Raw genomic sequence first — 10,046 nt, 5'->3', positions numbered from 1 at the left:
TGTTCTTGCCTGGAGAATCCCAGGGATGAGGGAGCCTGGTGGGCTGCCGTCTATGGGGTCACACAGAGTCGGACACGACTGAAGTGACTTAGCAGCAGCATGCATTGGCGAAGGAAATGGCAACCCACTCCAGTGTTTTTGCCTGGAAAATCGCAGGGACGGGGGAGCCTGGTGGGCTGTCGTCTGTGGGGTTGCACAGGGCGGAACACAACTGAATTGACTTAGCAGCAGCAGCAGCAGTGGCAGATCTAGTAATCCAGAAATTGTGAAGTTATGATAAATACAAAAGCATTTCTGTAATATAATATGAAAATATCTGAGATTTCTGTTCATAACAAAGTCATAGGTAACAAATCAGTTTAAAGTTAGTGAAAATAACAGAGAAGGCAATGGCAACCCACTCCAGTACTCTTGCCTGGAAAATCCCATGGACAGAGGAGCCTGGTAGGCTGCAGTCCATGGGATTGCTAAGAATCGGCACGACTGAGCGACTTCACTTTCACTTTTCACTTTCCTGCATTGGAGAAGGAAATGGCAACCCACTCCAGTGTTCTTGCCTGGAGAATCCCAGAGACGGGGGAGCCTTCTATGGGGTCGCACAGTCTGACACGACTGAAGCGACTTAGCAGCAGCAGCAGTGAAAATAAAGAGGTAATTTCATCTAAGCTAATTGGCTCCCCTCTAGGCCCCTGGTTAGGAAGCCTGATTTAGAACCTGAGAATGTAATGCCCTCTGGAAGACCAGTTATAAAGCCCTTCTAACTGATTTTCCTGTTTCTAATCTCAGTTACTATCCCTGCCCCATCTACTCTCTTCACTGGCTGTCACTGTAAATCACAATCTAAAGGGCTCTTCCTATAGCCTTGCTGGACACCCTCCCCACCCCTAATCCCCATAGAATTTATCACCTTTTCATCCATCTCACTTTAGGGTTTTGCATGTATATTTATGACTGCATGTAGGGCACTGTATCATCATTAATTTGTTTATATATCTTTTTTACTTTAACATTAGCTACTTGGGAGTAGGGGCTATGTCTTGCTCATTTACCTACTTTTTCATTTAATAAAATTATATTGAGCATCTCCTGTTACAAGGTGTTATTCTAGAGACTGAAAATATAATAATGAACATTATAGACATAGTCTTTATCCTTCATGTTTTGCCCTCTTGCACTCATTTCTGGTCCTCAGTGTTTGGCTCATGGTTGGAAGATACTAAATTAATCTGTTTAATTGAATTGTCTTGTGTATTTTCAAGATCATATTGCTAGTTGGCAGAAATTGCTCCTAAGAGAAATATTTCTTGAGAAGTTCTTCATCTTCATATCCTCACATAAATTGCAGGTATATAACAGACATTCAAAAGTCAATTCTTTTCTTGTCTTTTCCTCTTGCTAGTCACCAAGTAAGTTAAATCTTGTTGCATAGTAGAGAAATGGAAACAGGGTATATATAAGTTTTGCAGGAGGGAAGAAGAGTTAACATCTACTAATAACATGTGTGCATTATTCGCTCAGTCGTGTCTGACTCTTTGCAACCTCATGGACTGTAGCCCGCCGGGGTCCTCTGTCCATGGCATTTTACAGGCAAGAATACTGGAGTGGGTTGCCATTCCCTTCGCCAGGGGATCTTCCTAACCACGAGAATCAGGAGAATCTGGGTCTCCCACACTGCAGCAGATTCTTTACTGAACTACCAGGGAACTACCAGGGAAGCACTACCAGGGAATCACTTGTAACATACAGTTCTATTAGGCCTGAATGAGTAAAAGATGTAAAGCGCTTCAATAGCACCTGTTACATTGTAAGCCAGAAACAAATACAAGATACAATAGCTAACATTTGTTGATGGCTTACAACATACCAGGTGCTATTTGAAGCCCTTTTTACATCTAATACTTCACTCAGATCTAGTAGAGAGAACTGAGGTTTAAAAAGTATAAGTGACTTGCCCAACTTCTGATAGGCAGAACGTACTTAGGTGGAGGAATTCCAGCCCAGTCAGAGTCTGGCACCTCTTTCTTTGTGTAGCCACTGCTGTTGACCAATGTAGGGTCAGAGGCAAGGACTTTGAACAGGATCCACTAACAGCCTGCATCCTGGTCATGACCTAAGTCAAGGTAAGCATGTTTGAAATGACAAAGTGATTAAGGCTGAAGTCTATGGCTAGGGTAGAGCTAACAAGGGCTTCAGAAGACCTATGCTCTGGTGCATTCTTGCTACACTGTTTATTCAATATTATCTTTTAAAAATGTTTATTCATTTATTTTTGGCTTTGCTGGGTCTTCATTGCTGGGTGCGGGCTTTTCTCTAGTTGCTGCCAGTGGGGGCTACTTTTTGTTGTGATGTGCAGGCTTTCGACTGCAGTGACTTCTCTTGTTGCAGCTTGCGGGCCCTAGAGTGTGCAGGCTTCAGTAGTTGTGGCGCACGGGCTTAGTTGCTCATTAACACGTGGGATTTTCCCATTCCAGGGACTGAACCAGTGTCTCCTGCATTGGCAGGTGGATTCTTAATCACTGGGCCACCATGGAAATCCACTATTGTCTTTTTAAAACAACTGTTTCTCCCTGAAATTAATCTAGGTTCTACCACTTGTGAGGCTACAGGAAAATTTTTCTTAAAAAGGAAATGTCCTTGGATTACCATTAGACAGAACTGAATAATTGTACCAAGCTGGGGCATTTTTCTACAGTTCAGTTCAATTCAGTTCAATCGCTCAGTTGTGTCTGACTCTGCAACTCCATGAACCGCAGCACACCAGGCCTCCCTGTCCATCACCAACTCCTGGAGTCCACTCAAACCCATGTCCATTGTGCTGGTGATGCCATCCAACCATCTCATCCTCTGTCGTCCCCTTCTCCTCCTTCCTTCAATCTTTCCCAGCATCAGGGTCTTTTCAAATGAGTCAGTTCTCTGCATCAGGTGGCCAAAGTATTGAAGTTTCAGCTTCAACATCAGTCCCTCCAATGAACATCCAGGACTGATCTCCTTTAGGATGGACTGGTTGGATCTCCTTGCAGTCCAAGGGACTCTCAAAAGTCTTCTCCAACACCACAGTTCAAAAGCATCAATTCTTCAGTGCTCAGCTTTCTTTATAGTCCAACTCTCACATCCATACATGACTACTGGAAAAACCATAGCCTTGACTAGACGGACCTTTGTTGGCAAAATAATGTCTCTGCTTTTTAATATGCTGTCTAGGTTGGTCATAACTTTCCTTCCAAGGAGCAAGAGTCTTTTAGTTTCATGGCTGCAATCACCATCCGCAGTGATTTTGGAGCCCCCAAAAATAAAATCAGCCAGTTTCCACTGTCTCCTCATCTATTTGGCATGAAGTAATGGGACCGGATGCCATGATCTTAGTTTTCTGAATGTTGAGCTTTAAGCCAACTTTTTCACTCTCCTCTTTCACTTTCATCAAGAGGCTCTTTAGTTCTTCACTTTCTGCCATAAGGGTGGTGTCATCTGCATATCTGAGGTTATTATTTCTCCCGGCAATCTTGATTCCAGCTTGTGCTTCCTCCAGCCCAGCGTTTCTCATGATGCACTCTGCATATAAGTTAAATAAGCAGGGTGACAATATACAGCCCTGACGAACTCCTTTTCCTATTTGGAACCAGTCTGTTGTTCCATGTCCAGTTCTAACTGTTGCTTCCTGACCTGCATATAGGTTTCTCAAGAAGCAGGTCAGGTGGTCTGGTATTCCCATCTCTTTCAGAATTTTCCACAGTTTATTGTGATCCACACATTCAAAGGCTTTTGCATAGTCAATAAAGCAGAAATAGATGTTTTTCTGGAACTCTCTTGCTTTTTCCATGATCCAGCGGATGTTGTCAATTTGATGTCTGGTTCCTCTGCCTTTTCTAAAACCAGCTCGAATATCTGGAAGTTCACAGTTCACGTATTGCTGAAGCCTGGCTTGGAGAATTTTGAGCATTGCATTACTTTACTAGAGTGTAAGATGAGTGCAATTGTGCGGTAGTTTCTACAGTTAATTATAATGAATTCTGATTACCATGTGCATTATTTACCTAATCTACACTCAAACTGAAACATAAAACATAGGTACAAAGAATATCTAATTATCTTTTTAACATATGAACAAAAGTAACTTTAAGATATTTTTTCCTTCCCCAATCAAAAGATACAGTGTTGCTGAATAGATAATAAGACCCAATTATATGCTGTCACAAGAGGCTCACTTCAGCTCTAGAGGCACGCACAGACTGAAAGTGAAGGGATGGAGAAAGATACTCCACTTTCACACAAATGAAAGCCAAAAGGAGCAGAGGCTATACTTATATCACACAAAATAGACTTTTTTCCCCTTACTGTTTTACCTATTTCCCCCTATTTTTATTGAGAAATAGTTGGCATACATCACTGTATAGGTTTAAGGCATACAGCATGACTGTTTGAATTATATATATTGTGAAATGATTACCACAATGGATTAACATCCACCACCTCATATAGATAAAATAAAACTAAAACTTTTTCCTTGTGATGAGATTTATCTGACTTTTTTCACTGATTATGATTTAAGACTCATCTATGTTGTTGGATGTATTAATATTTTATTCCTTTTGCTTGCTCAGTAGTATTCCATTGCATGCATAAAGCAGACTTTGTTCACCTGTTCACCAGCTGATGGACAATGGTTTTTCATGTTACCCCTTTACAGTCATACCTATTTCCCTCCCTCCACTATCTCCAAACTCTCACAACCAATAATTTATTCTCTATCTCTATAATCTTGTTATTTGCACACAAAACAGACATTAAGCCAAAAACTATAGCAAGATACAAAGAAGGTCATTATATAATCATAAAAGGATTGATTTATCAAGAGTATAACATTTTTAAATATTTGCATACTCAACACAGGAGCACCTAAATATATAAAGCAAATATTAACAGATTTTAAGGGAGAAATATACAGCATTACAATAATAGTAGAAGACTTAAAAATACGATTTTCAACAATGAATAGGCCATCCAGAAAGAAAAGTCAATAAAGAAACTTTGGACTTAATGCCATGTTAGACTAGATGGACTTAACAGACACTTACTGAACATTCCATCTAACAGCAGCAGAATATACATTCTTCTCGTGTGTACATGGAACATTTTCCAGGATAGATTATATGTTTGGCCACAAAAACAAATCTTAGTACATTCAAGAAAACTGAAATTCTATCAAGCATTTTTTCCAACCATAATGATATGAAACTAGAAATCAATTAAAAGAAGAAAACTGAAAAATTCACAACTATGCTGAGACTAAATAACATCCTCCTGAACAAACAATGGGTCAAATAAATCAAAAGGGAAATTAAAAAAAACCTTGAGACAACTGAAAATGGAAATACAACATAATAAAACTTCTGGGATGCAGCAGAAGCAGTTTCAAGAGGGAAGGCTACAGAAATAAACTCTTGCATTAAGGAAAAAAGAAAGCTCTCAGAATTCCCTGGCAGTCCAGTGGTTAGGACTTGGCATTCTCATTGCTGGGGACTTTAGGTTCAATTCCTATTTGGGGAACTAAAATTTCATAAGCTGCATGCATGGCAAAAAAAGAAAAGAAAAAAGAAAGATCTCAAATAGACAACCTAACTTTACATCTCAAGGAACTAGAAAAGGAAGAACAAGCTAAGCTCAAAGTTAGTAGAAAGAAGAAAATAACAGAGATCAGAGTAGAAATGAATGAAATAGAGACTTAGCAGACAGTAGAAAAGATCAATGAAACGAAGAACAGTTTTTTAAGAAGATAAACAAAATACACAAACCTTTAGCTAGACTAACCAAGAAAAAAGAAAGAGGACTCAAATAAAGTTATAAATGAAAGAGGAGACATTACAACTGATACTACAGAAATATAATGAATCATGAGACAACTATGAATAATTAATCAATCCTGAGGATCATTGGAAGGGCTGATGCTGAAGCTAAAGCTCCAATACTTTGGCCACCTGATGCAAAGAGCCGACTCATTAGAAAAGACCCTGATGCTGGGGAAGACTGAAGGCAGGAGGAGAAGGGGACGACAGGGGACAAGATGGTTGGATGGCAACACCTACTCAATGGACATGAGTTTGAGCAAGCTCCAGTAGATGGTGAAGGACAGGGAAGCCTGGTGTGCTGCAGTTCATGGGGATGCAAAGAGTCAGACACTACTGAGTAACTGAACAACATGAATAATTATATGCCAACATTTTGGACATCCTAGAAGAAATGAATAAATTCCTAGAAACAGATAGCCTACCAAGACTGAATCATGAAGAGATAGAAATCTGAATAGACTTACTACTAGTAAGGAGATTGAATCAGTAGTCAAAAACCTCCCAACAAAGAAATGTCCAGCTCTTTCCGCCATCTTTCCCTGCCGCCAGAATGGTGCGCTTGAATGTCCTGGCCGATGCTCTCAAGAGTATCAACAATGCCGAAAAGAGAGGCAAACGCCAGGTCCTTATTAGGCCATGCTCCAAAGTCATCGTCAGGTTTCTAACAGTGATGATGAAGCATGGTTACATTGGCGAATTTGAAATCATTGATGATCACAGGGCTGGGAAAATTGTTGTGAACCTTACAGGCAGGCTAAATAAGTGTGGAGTGATCAGCCCTAGATTTGATGTGCAACTCAAAGATCTAGAAAAATGGCAGAATAACCTGCTCCCATCCCGTCAGTTTGGTTTCATTATACTGACAACCTCAGCTGGCATCATGGACCATGAAGAAGCAAGACGAAAACATACAGGAGGGAAAATCCTTGGATTCTTTTTCTAGGGATGTAATACATACAAATAAAATGCCTCAGAGGACAAAAAAAAAAAAAAGAAATGTCCAGGACCAGATGCCTTCATGGTGAATTCTACCAAACATTTAAGGAAGAATTAATACCAAGCCTTCTCAAGCTTTTACAGCAAATGGAAGAGGAGGGAACTCTTCCAAAATCATTATACGAGGCCAACCTAAACCAGACAAGGACACGACAACAAAAGAAAATTAGAGACCAGTATCTCTGAGGAACACCCATGCAAAAATCCTCAACAACATATTAGTAAACTAATTTCATGGTATATTACAAGGATCATATACCATGATCAAGTGGGATTTATTCTAGGGATGCAAGGGTGGTTCAATATCCACAAATCATTGTTACACTACAACACATTTAACAAAACGAAGGATAAAAACATATGATCATTTCAATAGGTACAGAAAAAGCACTGGAAAAAATTCAACATCCTTTTTAAGATAAAAATTGTCAATAAATTGGTATACAGGGAATGTACCCCAACAAAATAAAGGCCATATTTGATAAGCCCACAGCTATCATTCTCAATGGAGGAAAGCTGAATGCTTTTCTTCTAAGAATAGGAACAAGACAAGGATGCCACTCTTGGCATTTTTATTCAACATGGTATTGAAGTCCTAGCCAGAGAAATTAGGAAGAAAAAGACATGAAGACATCTAAATTACAAAGGCAGAGACAAAACAGTCACTATTTGCGGATGACAGGATTTTATATATGTTAATTGAAAATCCTAAAGACTCCACCAAAAACTATTAAAACAAATAAACAAATTCAGTAAAGTTGCAGGGTACAAAATCAATACAAACATCTGTTGCATTAATTTTTGTTTTTGGGTTTTTTTTTTGCCATACCATGTGGCTTGTGGGATATTAGCTCCCCAACCAGGGATCAAACCCAAGTCCATGGCAGTGAAAGCCCACATCCCAACCATAGGACTACCAGGGAATCCCCCTGTTGTATTTTAATACACTAACAACAAACTATCAGAAAGAGAAATTAAGAAAACAATCCCATTGACAATAGCATCAAAAAGAATGAAATACTTAGGAATAAATTTAACCAAGGAGGTAAAAGATCTATACCCTGTAAGACATTGATGAAAGAAACTGAAGAAAACACAAATAAAAGGAGATATTCTATGCTTATGGTTGGAAGGATTAATGCTGTTAAAATGTCCATACTGCACATAGTGATCCACAAAGTCTATGTAATCTGTATCACAATTTCAATGGCATTTTTCACAGAAATAGAAAAAAAAAATCTTAAAATTTGGGCTAGATGGCAAATCCCAGTCAACAACTGGGAATGGAGATAGGCTTCTTGAACTGACCTAGGCTTTAGAGTGACATGGTACATACTTAGAGTGTTACAGAGAGTGTTATGAGTTATTAAAGGAATTTGTGAAAATATATTTCTTACCAGTTGCTGCTATGGGGTTGTTTGCTCAATGACTGAAGTAGAAAAATAACGAAGTATCTAGATGGCCTCTCATACTCCCTATTAAGACTTTGTCTGCTAGTGTGTAACAGACTCCTTTTATTTCTTTTGGCTGTACCTCCCACCAACCAGGATCTTAATTCCCTGAACAGAGATCAAACTCATGATTGCTGCATTGGGAGCACCAAGTCTTTACCACAATGGCACCCCACTCCGGTACTCTTGCCTGGAGGATCCCATGGACGGAGGAGCCTGGTAGGCTGCAGTCCATGGGGTCGCTGAGGGTCAGACACGACTGAGCGACTTCGCTTTCACTTTTCACTTTCATGCATTGGAGAAGGAAATGGCAACCCGCTCCAGTGTTCTTGCCTGGAGAATCCCAGGGACTGGGGAGCCTGGTGGGCTGCCGTCTCTGGGGTCGCACAGAGTCGGACACGACTGAAGCGACTTAGTAGTAGTAGTAGTAGTAGTACCTGGTAAATCCCCTGATCCCTTTTAAAAACTGAGGAAAGGTTATAAATTCTTTTCTCAGAAAATGCACAGCTAATACACACAAAATATTTTTCATAATTTCAGGGGGCCACATACTTCTGAAATCTATTCTGGACTCCAAGATAAGGACTGTTCTCAGCTATGTTTTCTCCGAAGAGTCAGCCCAACTCTCAGTCCTATTTTATTTTTAAAAAATATTTACGTAGCTGCACTACATCTTTAGTTGTGGCATGTGGGATCTAGTTCCCAACCAAGAATCGAACCCTGGTCTGCTGCATTGGGAGTGGAGTCTTAGCCAGTGGACCACCAGCGAAGTCCCTCAGTCCTATTTTAGAATATAGTAAGTTTCAGTTCAGTTCAGTCGCTCAGTCGTGTCCGACTCTTTGCGACCCCATGAATCGCAGCATGCCAGGCCTCCCTGTCCATCACCTACTCCCGGAGTTCACCCAGACTCACGTCCATCGAGTCAGTGATGCCATCCAGCCATCTCATCCTCTGTCGTCCCCTTCTCCTCCTGCCCGTAATCCCTCCCAGCATCAGAGTCTTTTCCAATTTAGTAGATCAGAAGCAGGTTCTGGAAGCAGGTGGGTTTGGGAGATTACTAGGCATTACTATACATTCTATTTACTTTGCAAAGTATATACACATGAACAATGCGACGGAAGATGCCACATTCTGGATCTTTCAGGAGGTCGTTATGGTCACTACAAATAATGGTTTCTGACCACAGATCCAGCTGAATCATTCAGCAAATATTTACTGGGCGCCTGATATGTACAGGCACTGAGCCAGGCAATGAGCTCACCAAGATAAAAAAGACACCATTTGTGTCCTTGATGAGACATTCACATGAAAAAGCATGAATGTAGTTATTGGTGGCCTGAAAATAAAGGTTACCTAAGACTGAGAGGCATTCTGAGGTGACGGAAAGGACTCTGAGTTTGTGATTTGATTTTTGGCTTCACCTCATTCTAGTGTGGCATCACTCAATCTCAGATTGCCTCATCTATCAAGTGCGGCAAATAAGTAGATGAGAACTGTGGCAAATTTTCAAAAAGATAACCTTTAAAAAAATTAACATGGACAAACAGAAAAGGCAAGTTACAGGCTTATCGAAAATGACAGCTGAGAGAGTCACCCCCAAAGGGAAGAGCCTAACTCTTCCCAGGCTCTACGGACACCACCGCGCCCCGCACGCGGTCAGAAACCGCCCAATAAACCTTCCCGGACGGATCAAGTTCCGCTTCCGCAGGCAGGTTTTCGCTATAGGCGTGAGCGAAGGACGCCAGACGCAACGTAG

The 10,046-nt window shown here is 40.6% G+C and overlaps 1 long non-coding RNA gene and 1 pseudogene across 2 annotated transcripts in view; one reads left to right on the top strand and one right to left on the bottom strand.

The window, feature by feature from the left end:
* LOC104989048 overlaps positions 1 to 9,236 on the bottom strand; it is a 26,599-nt gene extending 17,363 nt beyond the window's left edge. Inside the window, exon 1 of the long non-coding RNA XR_825317.1 lies at positions 9,203 to 9,236. This is a non-coding gene — a long non-coding RNA (uncharacterized LOC104989048). The remainder of the gene's footprint in view (positions 1 to 9,202) is intronic.
* Positions 6,368 to 6,841, top strand: LOC104989047 (annotated as a pseudogene). The gene has a single exon (XR_825316.1). The product of XR_825316.1 is annotated as a 40S ribosomal protein S15a pseudogene (transcript).
* Positions 9,237 to 10,046: the final 810 nt, after the last annotated feature.

This window comes from Bison bison, unplaced genomic scaffold, assembly GCF_000754665.1.
Source record: "Bison bison bison isolate TAMUID 2011002044 unplaced genomic scaffold, Bison_UMD1.0 scf7180017864145, whole genome shotgun sequence".
Classification (NCBI taxonomy): domain Eukaryota; kingdom Metazoa; phylum Chordata; class Mammalia; order Artiodactyla; family Bovidae; genus Bison; species Bison bison.
This window is presented reverse-complemented; position numbering and strand designations above follow the sequence as displayed.